At 31.7% G+C, this 9,999-nt stretch overlaps 1 long non-coding RNA gene across 1 annotated transcript; it reads left to right on the top strand.

Annotated features, from left to right (window-relative positions):
• The first annotated feature begins 4,705 nt into the window (after positions 1–4,705).
• On the top strand, positions 4,706–6,970 carry LOC134242696 (uncharacterized). The gene is made up of 2 exons (XR_009986905.1): positions 4,706–4,902; positions 6,109–6,970. It is a non-coding gene; the product is annotated as an uncharacterized LOC134242696 (long non-coding RNA).
• The last annotated feature ends 3,029 nt before the right edge of the window (positions 6,971–9,999 follow it).

The raw sequence follows: 9,999 nt of genomic DNA, 5'->3' as shown, positions 1-9,999 counted from the left end.
CATAACCAACTAAGTATGTTCTGACAATGTATATTGGAAAGGGAAATGAAAATTTTAACAATCGTGTGTTCATAAATCAGCTGTAAATTATCGGTTCATATAGACAGTATTACAATCGCAAAGTGAGGTGAGATGATGATAAATGGGATAATTGACAACAACTAAATAATTGTATGTAAGTTTATCTCATCTGATATGTAACTTAAGAGATTCATTGTATTACTGATAAACTTTCAGTCAAAACAGTGCTTCTTTTTGTCTTTGATTTTGACTGAGTGTCTGCTTTATTTTGATTTTTTTTTTTAAATTATTGCTTTTGTCATTTGTTTTAATTAATTTAAAACAATACTGAAATTGATATAGGGCTACTATAACTAATTCACATGATGGGTGTGTAATTAGCATCGCGCTACACCCGGGGCTTCCATTTTTGAGGATGGGGCTAGTGGTTTTCTGCACTGAGGAATCCCCTTGGGCTATTAGGAATTTTAAAATACACATGTAATACATGAAAAGCACCACCGGTATTTTCACTCTTTTTTGCTATTAAATTCCATTATATGGAAATATTCCAGACAGATTGCTCATATTATCCATACATCTACACAACTGCATCCATTTTGCAGTACTACAAAACTGATTTACTTAAAAACAATCTTTTATTTCCTTTTCTTTGTTTAATATAGCGTGTACATATATGCCTCACAGATATCTCATTATTAAATTATATACATTCACTCAATCAGCTCAATGATAAGTGTCATGCAATTATGTAGCGTTCTTTTTAACTGATCAAAAATATATTTTTGAAAAATACAAAATTAAGTAAAGAAATATAATTAGTACATTTAAATTAAAGCATTTAATACAATTCGGAGCACGGAGAACACCTCGTTTTATCTAATAAGACGATTTTATCTTCTCTGTAATGTGTTATTCAAATCTTTTGTATTTTCTTCCAAGTCGGACAAAATTCCGAGAATCCAAATTAAATTTTGATATCTTTATTACGCAATTGACTTAGATTTTGTAATTTACGGAGAATTTCTATCTTTATCATGTTTATATAAAGTAATGATACAAATAATAAGTTCTTACAATTTTAGTCTAATAATTTTCATTGTACATACGCCATATATGGCTTTAAATGATTCAAGATGAAAACAAAATGATTTTTGCTTCGTTTTAATTAGACGAACTAGTGAATGACCAGAAAAGGAATATTTAAAATCTTTTTTTTTCATTTTTTTAAATCATTAATTTATATATGATTAAATTTTACTAGCGAAAATTAAATTAAACTTTAATTTTAAAAAGAATCATCTGTAGTTAATACCCTGACTTTTTTCACGATGAACTTTTTTTCAATGTTACTTTTTAATTTTTGCCTCTATATTTGGGCTTGTCACTTTTTACTCGGGGATAGTAACTTTATTGCCACCAAATTGTGGATTAGTACTTGATTTCCTTTATTGCACAGCGATGACTATGATTTAATAGCACAAAAACCTAATGGGTTTACGTATGTGAATTTATATGATTAATGCTTACTTGTGATTTTAGGATAACTGGAGATAATGATTCCTTTTTTCCATTGATATTACATAAATAAATTTAAGTTTACTTAAAAATTTTTATTGTAATCAATAAGTGTCCTCCTTGAATGTGAAAGTCTGAAATACTGTATAGCTGTGCTTTGTAATGTTAATTTTGTTCCATGTCTTACCGTGGTAGGAGAGGCAGAGATTGACCAATCAAAATCTGACCAATTAAAATCTAACAAATGAAATTCTGACCATGCGGTGCGTTACTCTGCCTTTTCTCCCATCTACATCCTTGGAGGACGGACGTTGTTTCAAAGTTTGTTATTTATTTTATCAAGATTTTGGTGAGTAAATTTATTTCATTATGTCTTCTATGAGTAAAACTTCAGTTGTCATTCTTGGACACTCAATTGTGCGTCGTTTTCATGAATTCTTGAAATATGGTGACATTAGGTATTCTGCGAGCCTTGGTCTGGGAGAAACGCATTCCGTTCTGTACAGGGGTGTGGGTGGAAGAAAGGTTCGTGATGTAATATCTAAGGATATGGAGAGCGTATTTGCTTTAGGTCCAGATGTAGTTGTTCTAATGATTGGGGAGAACGATATTAGTCCTAGTACAGACGCTACTTTGTTAGCTGCAGAAATTGAATCTGAGTGTGGTATCGGTAATGCATCGTCGCTATAAAGTTGCAAAAATAATTGTTTGTAAATTATTGCCACGATTTGGTGTTCGTTTCGGGTACAATAATATTGCAGACAAAGTAAACGCAATATTGAGAGATGCATTGCCAGCACTGGGTTACTGCGTATTTTGGGAACATGGGAATTATTTCGTTTCTCCCCGTGAAGGAGACTGCAGTCGTAAATTTGTTCACGACGGAGTTCATCTGAACAGTCAGGGGAATGTTCATTTATATAGGAGTATAAGGGGAGCTTTAATTTCAGCGAGAAAATAGATATACATCTAAGTCATAAAAGTTTGTCACCATTTTGTTACTTTTATTGTTCGTCAATTTTTCAGATAGATATTCTTTGAAATTATACAACATTTTGTTATTTTAACAGTACGATAGGCATTTAGGATGTATAATAATGTAAAACGGATTTATCCTTTTTCTGTGAAGAAAATTCGGTTGGAAAAAGTATCAGCAAATTTGATTGTTTCGTTGTTGGTTTAATTTTTACAGTACTTTAGGCAGATACTAAGTACAAGTTTCAGGCAGTTTTTTGGTACTTGCCAAGTTTCAACCCATTTGGGTTTTTTCATTTTGGTTTCGGCTTTTACCATGCAGATGGCGATTTTTTCCATCGTTTTTCAATTTTATTTCTAGGAATGTATTTTAAAGCATTCCAGATTTTATCCTTTTTCTGTGAAGTAAATTCGTTGGAAGAATGTCTGCCAATTAGTTTGTTTCGGTATTAGTTGATTACTAAAATATTGTGAATTTTTACAGTACTTTAGGCAAGTCCTAAGTACAAGTTTCAGGCAGTCTTTTGTACTTGCCAAGTTTAAACCCTTTCGGGTTTTTTCATTTTAGTTTCAGCTTTTACCATGCATATGGCGATTTTTTCCATCGGTTTTTATTTGATGTCTATGAATGTATTTCAATGCATTCCAGATCGACTTATCCTTTTTCTGTGAAGGAAAATCGTTGGAAATTGTCTGCCAATTCGTTTGTTTCGGTATTAGTTGATTACTAAAATATTGTGAATTTTTACAGTACTTTAGGCAAGTCCTAAGTACAAGTTTCAGGCAGTCTTTTGTACTTGCCAAGTTTAAACCCTTTCGGGTTTTTTCATTTTAGTTTCAGCTTTTACCATGCATATGGCGATTTTTTCCATCGGTTTTTATTTGATGTCTATGAATGTATTTCAATGCATTCCAGATTGACTTATCCTTTTTCTGTGAAGGAAAATCGTTGGAAATTGTCTGCCAATTCGTTTGTTTCGGTATGAGTTGATTACTAAAATATTGTGAAATTGTACAGTACTGTACTTTAGGCAAGTCCTAAGTACAAGTTTCAGGCAGTCTTTTGTACTTGCCAAATTTGTACCCATGCGGGTCTTTTCATTTTAGTTTCAACTTTTACCCCGGCGATTTATTTTACATCGCTTGTTTATTTTATAAGTCTATAATTGCATGTTGATGCCTTCCAGATTTATCCTTTTTCTGTATAAAAAGAAAACAATTTGTTGGAAAAATATCTGCCAATTTGTTTGTTTCGGTATTAGTTGATTACTAAAATATTGTGAATTTTTACAGTACTTTAGGCAAGTTCTAGGTACAAGTTTCAGGCAGTATTTTGTACTTGACATTTAGCCGTTTTGGTTTTTTAATTCATGTTAGGCCCACTTTTACCTTGATGATTTTTATATCGATTTCACTTCAAGTTGATTTACCTAATCATGTTCGATTCAATGGTCCAGATTATGGAGGAATTAAAAAAAATAAAAAAAAAAAATAATAATAAAAAATTAAAAAAAAAAAAAAAAATCCGCATTTCATTTTTGAAGGTACAAGTTTACTGTTTGTTTTTTATTGTAATCAATAAGTGTCCTCCTTGAATGTGAAAGTCTGAAATACTGTATAGCTGTGCTTTGTAATGTTAATTTTGTTCCATGTCTTACCGTGGTAGGAGAGGCAGAGATTGACCAATCAAAATCTGACCAATTAAAATCTAACAAATGAAATTCTGACCATGCGGTGCGTTACTCTGCCTTTTCTCCCATCTACATCCTTGGAGGACGGACGTTGTTTCAAAGTTTGTTATTTACCTCCTGCCGCCCCGCCTCCGCCATTTCTTTGTTGTTTAAATTTATGTTTTAGCGTTTTCAGACCCATTTTCATGATTTTTCTGTTAAATCTAAGTGGTAATTACTGTAAATTTGGATTATCTCCCTTTACAAAATTGGTTTTATTTCTCATCTTGATATCTTGTGTCTGCTAAAAATTATATGTCATTATTAATAATACTTTTGAGAATTTCAAACAAATTATTAAACGTCACAAAGGTGGCAACACACGACAAACTGTTTTACAGACTTTTTACTCATTGAAGGAGGATAAGATAAGGTGTTCTAGCTTTGAAAGGATTATGGAAAGAAATTAACCAGTTGATGGGTAACCGGGGTATCAAAATACTTATTGCATTAAAATAAATATTTTCCTAAGTATTATGTTACAATAAATTGGTTTAGATATTTTTTTATAAAAGTTATCAATAATTACAATAGAAATTAAAACCATAATTATGTTCATTGAGGATTTTCAATATGTAACAGGTCAAACAGGAACTTCAGTTGTGAACATTGCAGAGAACACACCCATCAGAAGATGACCCTCAGAAATAGGACAATTGTAAGTAATCAGTAAAATGAACAGGAATACTTTAATTATGCCAACCATAAGATTTTTAGAGACATTTTTGCTTCTTAAATTAGAAGAGATAGAATGAAAAACTTGTACATACTACATAACTACTAGGCAACCAACCTTTAACTGCAGGAAAGCTTTTGGTATGTGCAATACAGCTACATAAAACCTCTTTAGTATTCATGTTAAGTTTGAGAAAGTACCTTAGTATTTTTTCTAGTGTTTGCCAACATTTTCATGCACACTAGCTGTTTGCTTGTTTGTACTATCATTTTATTTTAAATTCTTCAGATGCCCTTTACCTTTGCCAGTTTAGAATCATTTGTTTTAAGGGCATTTGAGGGTTGGCTCCAGAACTTAATTAATTGTAAAGTAAATACCGTGGTACTATTCAGTCATAGGTTATGTTAATACGTGTATAACATTTTGTTCTGATAGAGGTGGCATACAGGAAAAGAAACAATACTAGATATCACTTCAAAGGAATAAAATAGTTTCATCTTGTAGGTGTATTTTATTTAAGGATCACTACTTCATGTCTGATGTGGTGAAAGTTATTCATATTATGTTTGACTGTAATATTTCATATTTTCAACTTCTATCCAGCTTAGTCAATTTTAATTAGATTTTGTGCAAAGCATACCCAAGGAAGAGGGGATGGAGTGTCAAGTGTGTCTCTGTCCCTGTCAATATAATTTCAAAGCAGTTAGTAAGGTTTGGGTCAATTTTAAATCCTCTTTAGCAGAACCATTGGGCTAAAAACAATACTAATGTGAAAGCTTTATCATTAAGTGTAGAGATGTTTTTGAAGATTATGTACCCCTAATGAACTGAAAGTGTTACATTAGAAGTCTAAAATTTGCAAGGAATAGGTGTAAAATCTTTTTAAAATCTCCTTAACAATCAGAAACTAACATACTGTCTAATTGATATGCAACATCGTTTTGTGTTTTGAATGATGATTCCATTTTGATAAATTTATGGCGGATGGGGGTAGGATGAAGATGCAGTTAGACATAGAAGAAAAAAAAAGAGTTGATAGAATTTAGTTTTTCTTACATTTTATTTATCAATACATACTTCTGAATAAGAAATATACTTCTACTTCTTGGTTGGGTTTGATCAACATAAAGGGTGTAGTCAAGAAAAACATGTTTTATAAGGCAAAGAAATGCCTTTATCTAATTGCAGAATGAATAAAATGGACAGAGGCAGAACTGAAGGAGATGCATGAAATGAGGAATATTTCAAAGATTGCCTGAGCATAATCACTGCTACTGGATAAACATATGGCAATATAAAAGAGCACGGTCAATGGAGGTATCATACAGTATAGGCCATGAGAGACCCTGAAGAAGAAAGTATTGAACAGAAACAAAAATAAAACCATTTTGACATGTATTGAAATATAGGATCAAAGTCTTACATGTAAAATTTGGACATGTAATGACTTTTCTCTAGCTCTAAGACTTTTAACAGTGATGATTTGATTTAATATCTTTATCCCGATTTGTCGAAAAGATTTGGACATAGTGCATCAATTATTTTAAAGTTTTGATACAACGAATTCATTCATTGTACTTGTAACTGAGTTTTCTGGTGCAACACTGTTTTATCGGCTTCAAATCTAAGTTTGTGATTTCTAAACCAGATTAATGACATCATGAAATATCTTTTAACATCGGTGACTATTTAATCCATTCTTTTACATCTCAGAAGTATTTTTATTATTGCAGGGAAAATATGCATTGTACATGTATCTGTAATAAACAAGATTATAGAAATTTTCCATATAATTCAACACAATCTTAGCAACTGAAGACAAATATTTTATCAAGGGTGTGATCTATTTATAAATATGGTTTTCAGCATCTTGCTCTACCTGTAATGACTTGCTCCAAGTTCCAATATTTAAATTTAAATTTTGCAAACATGGTTATAAAATTCTTTAAAAGCCAAATAGTTTAGGCACAAAATGCTTATATATTTCCTATCATTTGTAAAGTGTACACTGAATGAGATGTGGAATGTTAGAATTAAAGTATTAAATATGTTTTGGACTTATGTATTCTTATGCAGATGAATTTGAATTCAACTACGGAAGGTAAATGTCATACTTATTGGGTTTGTAATCTAATGCAAGAGTATAAATATCCAAGACAAATTTGAAAATTTTAATGAAGGGCATAGGGTAACCCAAGAAAAATTGGATAGGTAAACATCACCTGTTGGGTTTTACTCTAATGTTGGGATGTAATATCCAAGAAGAGTTGAACCAATGTCCAATACCTATTGGGTTTCCTTTCTTATGAAAATAAATATTGAGAAACCCAAGAAGAATGTCCAATACCTTTTAGTTTATATACTATTGAAGGGATGAAGATATCCAAGAGAAATTGGACAGGTGTCCATTACATGTTGGGTAGTATTCTGATGAGGGGATTCTCAAGAAACCCAAGAATTAGACAAATGTCCATTGCCTGTTGGATGGGATGTAGATATCCAAGAGGAGTTGGACGGATGTCCATTACCTGTTGGATGGTATTCTGATGAAACAATTCAAGAAACCCAAGTAGAATTGGACAAGTGCCCATTACCTGTTGGGTGGGATGTAGATATCCAAGAGGAGTTGGACAGGTGTCCATTACCTGTTGGGTTGTATTTTGATGAAACAATTCAAGAAACCCAAGAAGAATTGGACAAGTGTCCATTGCCTGTTGGGTGGGATGTAGATATCCAAGAGGAGTTGGACAGATGTCCATTACCTGTTGGGTGGTATTTTGATGAAACAATTCAAGAAACCCAAGAAGAATTGGACAAGTGTCCATTACCGTTTTGGTGGGATGTAGATATCCAAGAGGAGTTGGACAGGTGTCCATTACCTGTTGGGTTGTATTTTATGAGGAGATTCAAGAAACCAAAGAATTATATGAGTGTCCATTGCCTGTTGGGTGGGATGTAGATATCCAAGAGGAGTTGGACAGATGTCCATTACCTGTTGGGTGGTATTCTGATGAAGATTGAAGAGTTGAGAAGAATTGGACAAGTGTCCATTGCCTGTTGGGTGGGATGTAGATATCCAAGAGGAGTTGGACAGTTGTCCATTACCTGTTGGGTGGTATTTTGATGAAACATTTCAAGAAACCCAAGAAGAATTGGACAAGTGTCCATTACCTGTTGGGTGGGATGAGATTCCAAGAGGAGTTGGACAGGTGTCCATTACCTGTTGGGTTGTATTTTGATGAGGAGATTCAAGAAACCCAAATAGAATTGGACAATTTACACATTTAATTGTTCTTGGGTAGTTTAATCCCTTAGTCAAAATCAACCCAACAGGTATTACACCCGTCCAATGTTTGGATCCTTATTTGTCCAACATGTAATGGGCATTTGCTTATTATTAATTGGTCATGACTCAAAAAGGTTTCTCCTTTAATACTTAGTTTTGTTATTAAGAAAGGTTGAAAAGATTGAGATGTGTTGATCATATATTTTAATATTAGTTATTTTGAAATATACAGGTGTATATCCTTATTGCTAAGAACAAATCAGTTATGTGTTACAATAAAAGAGCTATATCACAGAAATTGACAAAAATATGGGTTCAAAACCCAAAAGGGTTTTTAGTCTTGTTGAATATACCAGCAAATATTTAATATTTAATAAATTTGAAATGAATAAAAAACAATAAAAAAAACCCCAAAAAAATACGGACACGGGGTTAATATCCAATAAGATTTGAACAGTAACTACCCCAAAAAATGCTCTCTCGTGTGTACACTTTTTTTGTATCCAATAACAGTTCCAATAGGACTTGGACTTGATGTACCCAATATATAAACCCAAAAGTGTGTTCGTCCTCCTTTCCCTCCGTCCGTCTGTTACGCTTTTTCTTTTTTCCGCAACTCCTCTTTTAACTACTGAGTGAAATTTAATGAAACTTTCACAGAATTTTTATTACATATTGCCATTGTGCACCTCCCATTTTACTTTTTTATTAAGTATTTTACGTTTCCCAGAGCAAAACATGGACATTGCCATTTTTTTTTACCTATACTACATAAAAAAGCTTGGGTAACATTTGATTGGACGAGTTATTCCTCTTTACACATTACTGTAAAACAATATATAGCAACACATCGACATTATGGGAGGCGGGGGTATCATTTAGTGAGCTCATTGCTCACAGTACCTATAGTTTTTTTTAGTGTTAGAAAGGAGGATATGTTTTTTACATCGTTTTTATTAACAATCCTATATATATATATAAAATATATATATATATATATATATATATATATATATATATATATATATATATATATATATATATATATATATATATATATATATATACAACAAATCTTTATTCATACAAAATGCAATTCTTCACAAATTAAAAAGTGTTTGGAAAAAAAAAACAATTTAATAAAAATCTATTTAAAATTTTTATGGTTTTTTTCAGATTCTTTTCTTAAATTTTTTTTCATATAAATTAATATCTTTTAAATATTTGATTAAAATTTTATATTATACATTTTCTTCAATTCATTTCACACAAATATTTAATAGTTCAAACTTGGAAACTATATAGTTATATTTTCTTTCTGAATATTGTCTAACTCATATTCACTAAGTTGAAGAGGTATTTTTTGTTTTTTTAAATTCTTCGGAATTCCTTAAAGACGTGATCTTTTCTGAAAGACTGTTTAAAAATTTTTTGGTTTGCAATTATTTTTTCCCGGTTTTCAAGAGTTCCTTATATTTCTTTTAATTTTTTTCTTCTTCGCAAAAGAACGTCTGTGATCTTTGATATCAGTTTATTCAATGCATACCGTGGTTTTCTTCCATTGAGTTGCATATCTTGGATTTAAACAAGGATTTACTTTTTTCATATTCTTTATCTATAATTTTCTTTTTCCTAGAATCGCTACTAAGAAGAATTATTGGGGGAAAAACTGGTGCTGAAGCAACAGCTATTGCAAACCCTGCAGCCAGCAGAGGAAACCAAATTGGAGCTGTCGCTATTACTCCAGCTACTAAGGACGATTGACTCTTTTTATAAATTCCTTCCTTTTTGAG

This window comes from Saccostrea cucullata, unplaced genomic scaffold, assembly GCF_032062105.1.
Source record: "Saccostrea cucullata isolate Sc308-1 unplaced genomic scaffold, CSIRO_AGI_Scuc_v1 ctg12709, whole genome shotgun sequence".
Classification (NCBI taxonomy): Eukaryota; Metazoa; Mollusca; class Bivalvia; order Ostreida; family Ostreidae; genus Saccostrea; species Saccostrea cuccullata.
The sequence above is the reverse complement of the archived record's forward strand: the minus strand, read 5'-3'. Positions and strand labels throughout refer to the sequence as shown.